This window comes from Strigops habroptila, chromosome 8, assembly GCF_004027225.2.
Source record: "Strigops habroptila isolate Jane chromosome 8, bStrHab1.2.pri, whole genome shotgun sequence".
Taxonomy (NCBI): domain Eukaryota; kingdom Metazoa; phylum Chordata; class Aves; order Psittaciformes; family Psittacidae; genus Strigops; species Strigops habroptila.
In genome coordinates, this window is record NC_044284.2 from 27,598,917 (window position 1) to 27,615,324 (window position 16,408).

The window sequence follows — 16,408 nt, forward strand, 5'->3', positions numbered from 1 at the left end:
CACTTCATATTAATTTCCATGGGGCTGGCAGAATTTAAACAGATATCTACACGTTGCCTATATTTATTTATCTGTTCTTGCAGGTGTTGCAAGTCTTCAGTAGTTTTCCTGGCTGTCTCTATCTTGTTTTAGTTTTGTGCTGCACTGTTGTTCCCTGTAGTTTTAGTATTTTTCTTTTCTGTTTAGTTCCTTGTGCTGAAGAAAGCATCACCTACTGCTCACCCCAGGCTGAGTTGGCAGAAATATGGTAAGGAGGGAAGTGGGTGCAAAGCTTCGCACTTGTAGTATACAGGCATACCACCCCTGAAAGCTTGATTTCAAATGTGGACAGTACTTTCATGTCTTTATTTCTTTTCAAAACAGCAACTACACTGCCAATCTGACAGCCGACTGTAACTATTGCATTTGCTTCACAGAACCAGTAAATAAAACTGAGAAAATGGTGTCAGAATTGTCAATCTTGACTTATGTGAATTTTATTGCAGTATGTAAAGTAATGTGACTGTAATTTAATAAGCTTCTTTTACCCCACAGAACAAAATAATAAAGAAAATGAGCATTGTGGAATTGAACAGAAAAATATTCTATGATTCTCCAAGGGTGGAAAAGTAGACTTCAGATTATTTCCTCAATTTATTTAGAGGACGACAAATGAAACCTACCATAGAACATTGGCTACCAACTGTTTTCTTGGATATCTTCAGGAAAAAATGGAGCAAAGGTATTAAAAAAGTAAATGAGAACAAATTATAGAACAATTTTTTTTTTTCTTTTTTTTTTAGGGGAAACTGTACAAGAAATAAATATAAGTAAGTATTGAGTTAAAAAAAATTCTAAGGTAGTCATGGTAAATGTTCAAAGATTCAGAAGTGACTGAGCTGCTTATATACACATACTTTTAATTCAGCTTTTTCATATATTTGAATTAAATTGTCTTAAAGCAGTTGCTCTAGTACAAGGCTTTTATACTTTAGATCAGTTCTCCATTCTGAGTTTTTGATTCCCTGTAGACCACAAGCTGTAAATGAAAAAATATAGTCCTTTCTATTTTGAACTGGGAAGGTAACATTTCAAATGCTACATTAAGCTTTCAAGCACAATATTTCTGAAAAGCAAGATAAATAAGAGAGTTGGGAAGAGCGCAGATAAAACAGAGAAGCATTTATAATGTGGGACTGCAGGAAAGCTGAACGTATTCAGCTTAGAAGAAAGGAATGACAATAAAGCAACAGGCTGCAAATCCATAAAGTGATTTCATGGGAAGAAGAGGGGCTAATTGCTCTTGTCAGATTTTAAGATTAAATGAAGGGGTTATGGGGTTAAATGAGAAAATATAAAACAAGAGACCTTGATGCTTCCTGCTATAGGGCTGTGTCTTCAGTTATTAAAAGTTTTGCTGAATAGTGACACCATAGGTTAATTTGTTTTTTGATGAAGTTTTATTATTCAGACTCTCTGAAAAACAAGTTTTAGCTGAAGTTGCCCACTTTCAATAGTGAGATTAGGTAAAGTTATAGGGAGTAGAAAGTATGTTTTAGGAGCAACTGTTGCACATGTTAAAATGTTTTGGTTTAGTGCCTTAATTTTTGGTTTTTCTTAATATTCTTTCTTTTTAATTAAGAAGGAGAACAAAATTAATTCTTCAGGGGAAAGCAAGAAGATGCTTTTCCATGTTCTGAAAGTGCTCAGAAGGTTAGAAATCCATAATAAAGTAATAAAGCAGAAAAAGTGTATTCCCTTTGCCCCCTTTCTCTTCTTTATCTTTCTCAATTTTGGGATCCTTCAAAGCTTCCCGGAAAAATGTATTGACAATAAACACGCTTTTCTTAGTCACCTTCAGTGCCACAGTAGTAATCCATGGCCTCTGGGGACCTGTAAATCAGGGATTGAAAACAGCTATCTAGATAATGAAAGCTGCAGGATAACTCATTTAAAAGTTACTTTGCAGAAATTATGATTACTGAGTCTTACAGCAATATATGTACACATTGTCTCTTGACTTCAATGGAGTCAATTAAAGCCACTTAATTAGGGCAGTTAGTAATCATCCACTAAAATTACAGACTTTTTTGTGTTATAATTTGTCTATTCTAATACCATTTGAAAAATGACCTTGTGTAGACAAATTTGGTTGAGCATTTTCTTTAGCTTGCAGCTTGCTCTTACACTGAATGATTTTTCTTTTTTTTTTTTTTTTTTTTTAAATTTGCGGGCCTTTTAATATTTGAGACTTCTTACAGCAACATAACTTCTTGTGCAGGTGTCTGTTTTCCTACTTACTGATGATTCCTCTGATTCCTTGTTATCACTCATTATTAAACCTTCTGAACTGAGACTTGTGCCTCCCTTTTCCTTGGCTTCCCTCCTCTCCCCCTCCCACCCCCCCATTTAATTTACTAATCGTGAAAAGCCAGCAATCTTCCCTTATGGAAGACTGCTGTTTAATGCACTAGACTAGACTCTAAGATTGCACTTTGATTTTGAAATAAATCTGTTCTCTCTTCGATGCAGTTCCAGTACGAGGAAACCTGATAATTTTTTGTTAAACATATGTGCTGGGGAAAAAGGCAGTGGAAAAAGCAGATCCTTTAAATTCTTACTGCCAGCACTGTGCCAGAGGGGCAACGGGCTCATGACTGCCTGGGAAATTTGCTTCGCAAAGTGGGGTGGGAGAGACCTTGGATCATACCAGGAAAGGCAATCATAGTTACAAAGATTTTTGATATTGATTCCTCTTAACTTCTACTTGCAACAAAAAAATGTTTTTACACTCATCAGGGATTCTGTTATTGTACCCAGTCTGAATGGTTATGTCTAATGTGTCACCTGTAGCATCCCCAAATGGGCAATTTTTTTCCTACTAGAAAACAATTCTCCAGAACACAAAGCATTCCTGTTGGATATGGCTCACATTTAGTGTCTGGAGTTGATTCTGTGATAACAAATCCCTTTAATTTTGACTTTCTCATATTGACTTCTCAATATTTGACTTCTCAAACAAGTGGGAATCCAAAATATTGCAGGAATTATTTTCAAGCAAAGCATTTGACAGTATTGGAAAAAAAAAATATTCATGCACCCATAAAAAAGGATGGGGTGGGTGGCAGTTGACTTTGAATCACCTCTGCTTTCCTACTTTCTAGGTCCCTATCAATAGCAGACCAGTTTTACATACTGGCTGTACAGCCCAGGAAATTACCTGTCAAGAGGGAATAAGATCACAACAAATGATGCAGCCCGCAAGCACAAAGTGCTCATAGGAGAGGAAGCAAAAGGTGCTCCAAAGATGTCCACACAGACAAAGCATCTCCTTGTCTCCCTTTGCCTTGAGGTAAGCCAAAGTACCTCCTGGGAACCTGAGTGAGCATTGCACAGCTTCTGAGACACAGGATGGATAAAGATTAGAAAGATTCCAACATGTACGTCCTTAAGAAGATGCAGTAGTGATTTTATAAGGCAATTCCATCTCCACCAACTAAACTGCTCTGGCAGGTTTTATTTCTCCTTTGGAAGATGGGGATGCATTCTGGCTATGTGGCATACCTTACTTTTTACTAATATATCAGAAACTCTTTTCTGTCTTGCTGATCAGCCTGGAAAAGTGTCTTACCTTTCTGAATTGAAGTGAATCTGCTGCTGCTTTTTTTTTGCCCCCCCACCTTTGTTTTCCTCTTAGATTTGTCTGCAACTTTTTTTTTTTCTTTCTCCACTTTTTGTCCCCGCTTTTTTTTCCTTTTTTCCGTAGATGGACTCTTCACAAAAGAGTTTTGGTTCCCAGAGCTCTCAGCATATTTAGTCTCAATTTGTTCAAAGTGGAGACCCTTAAATCTTTCACATAAACACTGTGCAGGAAATTGTCTTCAGTTGGGCAAATTCTCTTCTCAGTTGCATGGGTGTATCCAGATGTGTAAGACTGAAGTCAATAGACATTTCAGATTTATTTTGGCCTTAAAATTCTAAATCTGAATTTAAACTCAGTTTCATAGTATAAGCATAGCCCAAATGAAATGGGATTTAAATAAGTACATTTGCTCAATAAATATGTCATTTTGGTTTTTTAAGTATTTCTCAGATTTTAGTAATATAGAACCATACAGAATGTTCCCCTTACATTTGCTTTATCTATGTGTGTGCATAGCCTTGCTCTTGTGGAAAACGTTGGTAAAAATATATTCATATGAAAGACTGAATTGTAAGAATTGTTACAATACAGAGATCAATAGCACATGTTGGAATACTGTTATTAAATATAGCCGTGCCTCAGTAAATGAAAAACCCCATCAACTTTCTGTGAACCAATGTTTTTTAGAGGGAGAATAAGCCATAGATCAAGCTTTGACAAATTCTTCTACTGTTGAACAGATGAATATTTTGGCTAGCAGCCTTCATTCCACCTATTGGAGAGAAAGGAAAGTACTTCATGCTATAGAGACAAAGTGATTTTTAAATGAGATGAAGAAATACACAGCTCCAAACACCAGTGTTTTCATTCAGAAGCAACTCTTCTCAAATGCTGGTGCATTATAAATTTTAAAATGCGCTCATTTCCACTTAGGGATAATTCCTGTTTTAGGGAGGAAAAAGAGTCTTTTCTATATTTCTGACATTTTGGAAAAATTAAGTTGTTCTGTGTTTTTGCACACAAACCAGTCATGGATTTGCAATTCTATGATTCTTTTTTTTTTTCACAAGAAGAAAATACAGTAGTAAAATATAAATTTTCAAAAGGTATTATAATTGACATCTTTTTCTTTTTCTTTTTTTTTTTTTTTGCAAACCATCTTAATTTCATAATTGATTTGAAAATTGAAAGTTATTGCAGGTTTTATTTCTCAGGAATTTGTCTTGCCTTCCTAATTTTTAATGAGTTGACCTTAAGCCTGAACTTGAGCTTCCATGGCTTTTATTTCCATTAAGTTCAAGTTTTAATGTCTTATTTGCTCCTTTGTTTTATAGATGAATTAAAGAAAGATATCTTGTAATGACAAATTCAATTGTGAAGTGACCGCTGCCAACTGGACATAAGTAAGCAAGTGGAGTAACTTGGTTTGTTATATTTATGGACTAGGTAAGACTCTTTTGGCTTTTTTTATGACTGGCTTTATGCTACTGATATGTTTATGCACTGGCAGTCAGTATCAAAAGCATTTTGAAGTTACATTCCTTACTGTGCTAATAAGACCACATTAATAAGGAAGCCACTAAATTACTGGATATAATAATCAGTGAAATATTTGTGTTAAGCAGTCTTTGGAAACAAAGTACTGGTAGTTTTTAAGAGTATAAAGATTTGTTGTAGCAGACAAAAGAATAGACCAGTAATTTTCAACCGGGGACCTTGGGCATTTACAGGTTACTTTTAAAGGACCTTGAAAACCCATTGATGGCATGCTTGTATACTTTCTAGAGAACTTCCACTGGAAGATATCCAAATAGGTGCCTGCAAACTAAGGAATGTTGAAAAATAGCCAAAGGTGAGTGCTTTTGAAAGTTCTATTTTTCCTATCCAGATTTTCTAAATAAGATTGAGAAATACAATAAGAAATGTTAACTTTTTCATTTAACACGAGTGTTTATTTGAAATTATGCAGCCTATTTTCACCATGCTCCAAAATTTTTTATCTAAAACAGGATGCCTTTATTATAACTCTCTCTGTATACTTCAGGAGCAGTCAGATTTTTCTATAAACATAATATATTACACAGCTTGTCATTATTTAAAGGCATCTTCTCACTTATGGTAACTGCAGGAGAAGCAGAAAACAATTTTTACAAACAGGATTGAAATATAATATCCAGGTAAAAAGAAAACAATGTAATGCTAGGGGAAGGATGTGGGACTTTTCAGTCAAATACTGTATTAAAAAAACACCGAAAAGAGAAGGGGGGGGGGAAAGAGGAGAAGGTATTAGAAAAGATAAACAGAATACTTGTGGGGATGCTAGTAAGTAATACTTAGGGGTACTATTAAATATCTAAAAACATTTTCTGAAATATTGTTATATGCCTGTATAGTCCTTCATTCTCTGTTTATGTATTATTTGCATGCCCCTATAAATCCCCATCATCTCTATTTACTAGGGCTCCATTTTTTTTCCTGAACTTGTGACTGACAAGGAGAAGTAATATAATCTCAGAAGCTGTAAAACATTACTTGTTGGTTCAAGAAGTTGTTCCCAATACACCCCATAGAAGACAGCACAGCTAGCTTGCCAGCCTTTTTACTCATCTTCCCTGCCTCCAAACGATGTGGAATAATTTTAATAAAACTCAGCGTGAAATAGATTGGCTTTCAGCAAACATGCATTGCGGCCTGAGACATCAGTGGAGAATTTCTTTATCCAAGGATATTGATTCTTCTATTAGTTTGACATTAAAATGAAAATTAATGCTTTCTTTTTATAAATAAGATAAAGAAATTTAGTCTATGCCTACATTGACAGGTCTTTACGGACACAGGATGCTAACTTGTTGATGGTTAAGGATGTAACTATAACTGAACTTATTTGCTTTCCCCAGTAAGTTGAATGTAACTGTATACTGGTAGTGTCATTTATGCAAAAGACTGAGGAGCTGAGGATCACAGGCTGGAATGGAGGCAGAAGCACGGAAATGAAAGCGCTGACAACCTCCTTCAGTGATGAACGCTCCTCACAGCCTTTGGTGAGCAAGAATTGCTCAGGCCACTTAGTGCAGCTCCAAACCATGGCACTTATCTCTATACCTTCCCTTGCTTTTATGAATTTGGTCCTTGAGTACCATGTAGCCTAAGGACCTGCTTTTCTCTGACTGACCGTGCTGTGCTCCCTGCTCCTCTGCAGGGCCTGTTAGCAGTTAATGAGGTGGCTGTTTGCAGCTTCTCCTCATGGATGAAGAGCCTTATTTCTCTCTCTGAATAAATTCCTCACAGTGACTCTGTACTGTGGGGGAAGACCATGGGACTAATAGCCATCATCTACCAGCTGAACACCTGGGCAAAAAATGAGCAGGTAAAATTTCAGATCAACTGAATGAGCTCCAAAATCATCTAGGCCTTCTCCTTCCTCTCATCTCACACGTTAAACCCAAACTACTAAAGCCTGGGTTTGCACTCCAGTGTCAGTGCAGATGCTCATCTTCAGTAAGTGGGGGTGCATTGAAGATGGAGATAGCATGCCATCACCAAGGCCTCTTGCTCAGCTGTGGCCCTTCATGGCAATAGGAAGAAAGGAAGAATTTTATGATTAAATATGTTGCTAAACTCTTCTTCAGGCTGTATTTCAAGTTTGTAGGTCTCATTTAAACAACTGCAATTTGTTACTGTGACTACTTTGCCACTAAATGTGCAGAATTAAAGCTTCCCTTAGGTTATCCTGCATGGTGCCTTCCTACCCACTTACAGAAGAAAAAGAAAGGAAGCTTTTCTAAGATGTAAACTTGTTAAATGTAATAGCTGCATAGTTTCATACCCGCTGAAAATGATCTCACATCATAGGACAATACATTCAAAACGACACCTAATCTTCAGTTACTCATCCATGCCTGTGAAATTCAACGGCTGTGTGCTGAGAGATCCCATTACAAGTGATGTGAGTATGACTTTGGCTGGCCTGCTTATTTCTGCTGTTTCTCTGTTATGTCACTGTGACACTTTCCAAGTGGCTCTAAGGCTGCAGGACAGAACGAAGTATTCTCTGTATGAGGCAATTTCAGTCAACAGTTAATAAGTCTTTTACTGTCTTTGCATACTGAGGTGCCCACATCTTCTCAAGTATCAGTGAGTTCCATTAAAGGTTCTTATATCCCACCATCCATCAACAAGGGCTGTGGAAAATGTAGTTATTTTTTTATATCTTGTTTGAATGTTTGGTCATCATTCATAGCTGTTTACATGTCAAATACATCTGAAGTCCCCAAACTATCAAATAAGCACATGTAGTCAAAATATCTTTCAAAATATGAAATATGCTACTAAGATACCTCTAGATTATGTCAACAAATATAGGACAGAGGATAACTCTTCCTATATAGTAAATGTACTATATAAGCAAACATGAAAAACTTTGAAACACAAGGTATTTGAAATCGCATTTGATAGAGATGCTTCTCACTAAAGCAATTTCTCTCAAAGAAATGTGGATCTAATTTGCCAGCAGTGATTTGAAAGAAGAAGTATATGTATTGATTTTTTTTCCACACAGGATGGATTTTACTCCAGAGCAGGGAATGGGGAGAGAGGACAAAAGTACTCAGTTCTTCTCCCATGCTATTATTTCATCAAAGGCTTCCTGTAAGCAGGGATGTTCCCCTCCATAGATGCCATAACTCCATACATCACCAAATGGTTTATTTTTAAAGCTTTTATAATATTGTGTGTCAATAACTATGTCCTAATAAACCCTGACTGTAGCCAAAGGCTTCTGTTATATCCAATCAGTTAGCTTCATTGCAGACTAATTTTTGATATTAAAGGTAGAGTTTTTAAAATGAGCTGGTAAGGAAAAAACATTTTGCCAAATGTTTCAGTGTTTTTCTCCATATAGTGAGTATGTTGGAAGACCAGTAGCTGTGTTATTCATCTACATAACACATGAACATGAGAGGAAGATAGCAAATTTTGGTAAGGTATCATGTAATGAGGAGTCCTCAGCACCATTGAGACTTACTTTGAATTAACAAAGGTATTAATTTAAAACACAATGGAAATATTAGAAAGAAACCATTGATTAATACTTTTTAAATGTTTTCCTGTATTTTCAAGCTGTATTGATAACCAGAGATGGAAACAATTTCAGAGTGGTGATTCCCAAATTTTACTGTGTAAAGCCACTAAAACTAAAAAGTTCAAGCATTTGTCACAGGTTTTGCGGTTGTCTCTGAAGTCAAAAGAAGTCACATAATTGAAAGCAAAATTTTTCTCCCATGATATTTGGGAGTACATTTTTCAAGCACGATTTTTATAAGAAAATCTTCTGATCAGGTATCATTTGGGGCAAGGTGATGCTGAGCTTTGTCCTTATTATCTGTTATTTATTATCTGTTAGAGCCTTGCAAGCATTCTGTTGTCACCAATTCCAAGGAAAATATGAAAAAGCTGGATAGGAATGACAGGGAGATTAATGGACTGAGGAACCCATGGGAAATCTCTGGCTCTTTTATTTGAAGGGCTTAACACTCATTTTGTAACTAGCCTCATGAAAGGAGCTCATGTTGTCCACCTTAGATCACTATATTTTCTTTGTAATAATGTATTAATGAGAAGGGGAAAAAAAGCCCAGAAGTTTGTTAACTTTAATAACTTAGATGTACAACAAAGCACTTAGTATTTATTTTTCTTGACTGTAAGTTTTTATTATGATACTGTTGTTTCTTCCCCTTGTGAAGTCTACCATTCTCTGTATAGTTCAGTGGTAAAAAAAGAAACAAAATTCTCAGCTTTTCCCAGGAAATTCTGTTTCGAGTTTGAGTAGTCTTCCCCAGACCATTTCTGTTATTCCAGCAATGTAACCACTTCATTTTGCTATTGTTTACCTTAGATATTTAAGTCTCAATTTTGATATATAAACAAATAATGGCTGTGTTTGAAAGCAACAATATGAGAGTAGAATACTTACATTTTGAATCTAAATTGGAACGGTGGTGTTCTGCTATTCAAACTCCAGGCTGCATTCTGTAGCTAAAGGAAGATTCTCTTTACAGTGTTCTGCAGATGCCGGTGAAGGCAGAATCACTTTCTAACTCTGCAGTTGCAACCTTTCTACACCTTTCCCTACATTGTAGGACAGATAAATGCACATTGATGGGCCACTTCCATGCCATTTGAGTCATGGTATTTTTTTCCTATATTTTGATTCCATAATAGGAACATAGGAAGCAAAATCAATAATGCTTGGTTTTAAGGTAAAGAGCACAGCTGAATAAATAATTCATAAGTCATTTGATCAATATGACTTCAGAGAATATCCACCAACAGAGAACAAATTTCTCAGATGTACGCATTATCTGAAATTATCCAGCTATTGTCTTGGGTAAATTTTTTAAGTCCATATATTGACCACAACTAATTTTAAATAAGCACTTGCTATTTGTGCTCTGCTACTTATTTGTGACCTGCCAGCTCTGAGTCACCTTGTGCTGCCTGGCTGATTGGATCAGCAGCACAGCTGTTCCCCTGCAAATACTTGATGAACAAGCATGCATAAACCTTAAAAGAAGTGGGGAGGGGGAGCGGGAGAGGAAAGTTCTTGATTCTGGTCACAGGAGGAAAGCAAAGTGAGTTAAAATTTGGCTGCAGTGAACTGATTTCAACATGAGATTGGGCACTATTCATCCAGCTCTGGATGAACAGTCTGAAGGCTGCTACACAGTCATACTCCAGCAGTGCTGGCATCATCCCTGGAGCATGGCAGCCTCTTCTGGCCACTCAGTTCACAGTACCAGGTTAGAGCTGGATGTAAATAAAGCATCCAAAATAGCATGGACTGGTTCATGTCATGGATCTGCCTGCATGGTAGGGTGGCATAAGTTATGAGCAGCATGTATAATTGTATCCCTATATTAATCTTGCTGTTGATGGATTGCTACTCCAACCTGGAGTTTCTTCTGCCTCTGCCTTTGCTTCTGTTGGACAGGCAATGGGTGGGTGAAGGTGTAGAGAAATTTACAATTTGTCTAGTAAATGCAAATGCATAATGGCAAAGGAGAATGAAGGTCCATTCTCAGAGCACTAATAACAGTGCTAATGCTTACATATGTTTCATTTAAAGCACTATATTTTGTCAAGGTACATACCTCACATTTATGTTATGAATAGCTGTTTAGGGCATCAGCAGGTGTCTCTTTTGGAGGCCTTTGGAGCATGTGCACTTTCTTGAAAAATGTCATATTAATGAAAAAAAAAATCCCTGTCATTAAGAACAATGCAGCTCTTTTCAAGTGATATATTTTAAGGGTATATTGTCTTGAGTAGCAATCTGTTATCCTACTTATTCTTTATTGGCACTGTGGAAACAATAGTTACAAATACATTAATCTTACTGCACTCTCTTTTTAACCATTCATTCTGAAGTATGTAATACATTTATCTTTCAGTCCCATGCGTCTGATCTGAAGACTATAGAAATCAATGGAACAATTTGCAGTGCTTTCAGGGAATAGTGGAAATGTATTAAAAGGATGTTGGGACACATTAAAGTTGAAGATATTTTTTGAAAGGCAAAGTTCAGAAAAATGTCTGTGCTGGTGAATGGTAGAATCCATTATCCAAAAAATTTAATTCAGAAATTAAAGATGGAAGCACAATAAAAAGAGACATTAATCGAAAGTTATTTAATATTCAGGCTTCACTTGCATAGTTCCCACACTAGGTTTCCAATACACATCTCCACACATAAGTCTTGTCCATATCACATCTTTTGTATGAATCACTCGTTTTTCTCCCCTTTTTGACAAGTGTTATCTTGCCCACTAAAAAACCTGCTTATAATGACTGTCCTAGTCCATTTCTTGGAGCATGTAATTTATTTCTATGAATGTTTAGCTAAGTTTTCTGGTTTAAATTGTTTCAGAATTAGGTTTCTTTGTTCCTATTGCTATTAGCAGCTTATACATCCCTGAATATATTATTTCTCATTCAGCTTTCCAAGTCTGACTCCTACTATGATCACACCAGGACAACAACTCCCATGCATAGCAAATAGGTATTCAGCCATGAAATCAGTCTTGCAGCTCTTCGCTCATGTGCAAATCTACTTCTTCTTCCAAAACTCTTAATTATTTTTACTGTAGCATTTAGGTATAAAAGAGGAGCCAGGGTGCTGATGCACTTGCTTATCCTTCTGACCTTTATTTCTTTGGTTTTGCGTACTCTTATCTTGTCTTCTGTTTTGGCAAATTTCTTGGTTGGGGAACTTCCCTTGTAACAGATCTAATTTCTCATGTGCCTACTCCATGAATAGAGTTTCAGGCATTGTATTTATATAGAGATTATAGGTGATTTGTCATATGTCCTAATAATGTATTCTAATAGACTTAAACTGGGGGAGCATTTTGTAAGTTATGTTTAGGAGCTTCATCATCAAATCCTATTTGGTTTTTGGATTTCTGTTCTAATTCCCATGAATCCCTTTGTAAATGTCTTTTTCTTCACAGAATAATTTCAAACAAATTTTCTGATATCTGGGTATTGTTTCTCCTTGAGCAGGATAGATTCCTCTGAGGTAGGATTTCTCAAGTTTTGTATCTGCTTCTCTTATCATGACTGAGAGTATTAGTATTTGGATTTCTGCATACTTTCATTGTCCTGAGTTTCCTAAATTTTTTCTTATTAATAAACCCATGGAGATTTTGTGAAGTGCACTGAGATATAAGATAACTAATTTTGAACTCTGATCTTAGCTTCACTGCAATCTTGTATGTCTCAGGCTTGTTCTAACCACAAGAAGTTTTGCCAATCATCTCAAGAGACAAAATGATTTTTAAGACATAGCCACGACAGCCAAACACTGAGGCATCCCAGTGCAACAGCAAAAAGTTCTTTTGACAAGAATAGCTGACTTTCCTGATCAAAATAGTTGATGAGTACCAGGATAACTATTGGTATAATCAGTTTGCAGCTACACTAGGAAGACTGATGATATAACTGCACAGAGATAGATCAGCACCGTGAATAAGACTTCAGCATTTCTGTAGCTTCATTTCCAGACTATAAAATTGAGACTTCCTGTGGAGGAACGCCATGGTTATCAATAGTTTCATATTACATAATTGGGTACTCTGGTAGTGCAACAAGAACTAACACAAAATACTAGCGGCCGACAGCCTGCTAAACCATATAAGTGATACTGAAGAACAGAAGTTAGTTCTTTAGCATTTATGTTCAAAAAAGCACCTCTGTTAATCTGGTCAGTAGTAAGACCAGATGAAATAGTATGAATAGTATGAAATGCTATTATGCAAATATGATCCAGATATCCTGTGCTTTAAAATGTTCTCACTGCATTGCTTGCCTTGACTCAAAGACATTAAAACTAGTGAGGTTCCACACTGTGGATCTGTGGTGTTCGGGAATTAGACCCATGGTAGAGCAGTATTCCCAACTAGTTAGTTCAATCAACTTGTTGGATAGCCAGGATTGTTTTGAACTCAAAGAATGAACTACTCTTCTAGTCTACAGTTCATTACTAGTTCAGGGCTATGTACCTAAGCCAGTATAATCCAAACAATGTGTGCTATACATACACTGGGTTTGCTGACTCAGGTCTCTGCCAGTGTAGATGATTCCATTGCCTGGTATGGGCTAGCCTGTGGTTATGGAAGTCATCCAGATAATTATATCATCTTTTCTTCTCTAACGTATGCTGTGCCATAAGCCTTCGGTTTATCTGGTGCTTTACATATTTTTAACTTTTTCTTCAAATGCCCCGGTATTTGTCAGACCATTACATCTTCTCACTCTGCAGCTGTGATCACATTTCAGAGAACAGAATTAACAACCTACATTCTAGAGCTTGTTTTTTTCCTCTCAGAAAACACAATCAAAACTAAGCTCTCACTGTTCTGAAGGCTTAATTCATTTGTCTTTCACAGATTATTTAAAGTCTCTAATATTCAATGCAAACATTCAAATATAAGTCCTATTTGCTGTAGATCTTAAAACAAAATCTGTTTCTTACATCTTTGCTTACAGTAGAGATAAGTATCTTTGCCAAAAACAAAGAAAAACAAAACAAAAAAACCCCCCACAAAAAAAACCACACACACACACACAAAAAAAAAAACCACCCCACAAATAAAAAAAAACCAAACCAAACCAAACAAACAAACAAACAAACCCCCCCAAAACATGAGCCGGCAGTGTGCGCTTGCAGCCCAGAAAGCCAACCGCATCCTGGGCTGCATCAAAAGAAGCGTGACCAGCAGGTCGAAGGAGGTGATCCTGCCCCTCTACTCTGCTCTTGTGAGACCCCACTTGGAGTACTGCATACAGTTCTGGTGTCCTCAACATAAAAAGGACATGGAGCTGTTGGAGCGAGTCCAGAGGAGGGCCACGAGGATGATAAGAGGACTGGAGCACCTCCCATATGAAGACAGGCTGAGAAAGTTGGGGCTGTTCAGCCTGGAGAAGAGAAGGCTGCGTGGAGACCTCATAGCAGCCTTCCAGTATCTGAAGGGGGTCTACAAGGATGCTGGGGAGGGACTCTTCCTTAGGGACTGTAGTGGTAGGACAAGGGGTAATGGGTTCAAACTTAAACAGAGGAAATTTGGATTAGATATAAGGAAGAAGTTCTTTACAGTGAGGGTGGTGAAGCACTGGAATGGGTTGCCCAGGGAGGTTGTGGATGCTCCATCCCTGGCGGTGTTCAAGGCCAGGTTGGACAGAGCCTTGAGCCACGTGGTTTAGGGCAAGGTGTCCCTGCCCATGGCAGGGGGGTTGGAACTAGATGATCTTAAGGTCCTTTCCAACCCTTACGATTCTACGATTCTATGATTCTATGAAAACCAACATTTGCAGCTCATCTTTTGGATAATACTGTTACAAGACTATTTGAAGCAAAAATCCAACATACAAAAATGCATATTGTATTACCTCAGGTATATAAGAATGAGTTACAAGATTTGAGTCTTATTTATTTTCCATAACAGATTAAGAATATTAAAGAACAAGTTATAGAGTAGTCACTTGTTTCTTTGTTCATGGTTCTGTTAATGAAGGGCTTGGAGTTTTTGCCTGTGTTGTTTGGGGGTTTTTTTCCCCTCAAACTTTGTCAAACCAGAATATGAAAGTAGGACACTTCAGCAGGGTAAGGAGGGGCATTGTACAGCATAACACAACCCCACAGCTATTGGTGATGCAGCCACAACAGGCATGTAGTGTCACACTCTGATTTTGGAGCTGGCTCTGCGTGAGCAATGCAATTCAACAGCTCTGGAACCAGAAATGTTATCCACTCAATGGTGACCTGCTGTCCAAGGCACACAATGCTGCTTGGCCATTTATGCACCCACTTTGGACTTCAGCCTCGTCCAGTGCCAGGGGGACCAGGCAAGGACAAGGTGGTCTCATGCAGGATCAGATCATTAGTATCACTTAATGTTGGTAGATTGTTAAAACTTGGTCCTTCTACCATATGAAATGGTCTTCTCCACCTTAGCCAGTTTTGGCCTAAGAATTTAGGGGCTGAATTTGTGGACTTCCAAATGGGTCTAGAAATGGTGAGTCTAGGAAATGCAGGTCTACATATTGTCCACCATAATGTTTTGGAGAAGGCATTGAAGTGCAGTAAAGAATGTTTGTTTGCCTTCCTGTTATTTCTTCCTTTAAAAATGTCTGTTATCTTCAGAATGGCCAAAATCTCTTGGAGAGGATTAGTATACAGCAAAATTAGTTAACGCCATTTAACTGCAGGACAACACCTCAATTCTGTGCAAACCTGCCTCGCCTTTGATGTCTGCAGGAGTCTGGAGTCTGGTGAAAAGAGGACACCAGAGGACAACTGCTTCCTTTGGAAGCCTGAATCCATCAAACAAAACTTTAGGACATTGTTGTAACTGCTGAAAGAAAAGCAAAATCCTGATACGCACACTGCTTTGTAGAGTTTATTTGTGGAGTTTACAGATCCTTAGTGAGTGAGAGGACTGAGGAACAGAAACGCTTTCTTAATGCTTCACTTTATATACCCTCTGCAGTGGTGGATCCTTGTCACAAAGTTTCCCATCCAAGATCTCTGATGAAAACAGGGAAGTCGTGAGTGCCTGCAGATGAGGTGGCTCCAAAATTACTTTTTTGTGCATACAGATACAGATTCCACCACTGCAAGAAGAGATAAGAAAAGGAAGACTGAGGCTTTTTCAATACTGTAGTTTCAAATCATGGTGATGAAATTATAGTCCAATCACAGACTGAACAAGAGGATGCTCATGAAATGAAAGTAAATGCACATAACTACAGACTTGTGCAAGGTATTTGTACATAGAGTTAGTGTCCTTCTTGACTGGACTAGGATTCTCATCTAGGTGCCTCACATAGTTATGGTTGTGCTATTTGTGGAATTTCATTTGAAATCTTAACTTTATCTAGGATTTTTAACAGTAATATAATGGTAGCTATAAAATCAAATAGATTTCACCAAGGGCCAAGAAACTTGGCAGCTGTATTAATTTTCCTTTTATCGAACACAAAGTATTTTTTGAAATATTATTAGAAATCCCTTGTTTTCAAGTAATTCCTGGTAAAGATAAAGTAAAGGTTCAGTTCTGTTACATTTAACAAACAGAGAAATGCTTTATGAGTATAAATAAATGATCAGTGAATTTCTTGGTTTATTTTAAATATGCAATCCCAGGCACTGCTACAGGTTGGGCAGAGAAGAGATTCAGGGCAGCCCTCTGGAGAAGGACTTGGGGGTGTTGGTTGATGAGAAACTGAACA

At 37.3% G+C, this 16,408-nt stretch overlaps 1 long non-coding RNA gene across 16 annotated transcripts in view; it reads left to right on the forward strand.

Annotated features, from left to right (window-relative positions):
• LOC115611924 overlaps positions 1–16,408 on the forward strand; it is a 63,510-nt gene that overhangs the window by 27,618 nt on the left and 19,484 nt on the right. For 7 of the 16 annotated variants that reach the window (XR_003992775.1, XR_003992776.1, XR_003992771.1 and 4 more), the window contains 6 exons: positions 187–247; positions 535–721; positions 3,144–3,331; positions 4,957–5,068; positions 5,408–5,474; positions 6,082–8,487. This is a non-coding gene — a long non-coding RNA (uncharacterized LOC115611924). Of the gene's footprint in view, positions 1–186; positions 248–534; positions 722–3,143; positions 3,332–4,956; positions 5,069–5,352; positions 5,475–6,081; positions 8,488–11,070; positions 11,173–16,408 lie in introns of those variants that run through there. The other 9 variants (XR_003992772.1, XR_003992777.2, XR_003992782.1 and 6 more) reach the window with 8 other exon arrangements.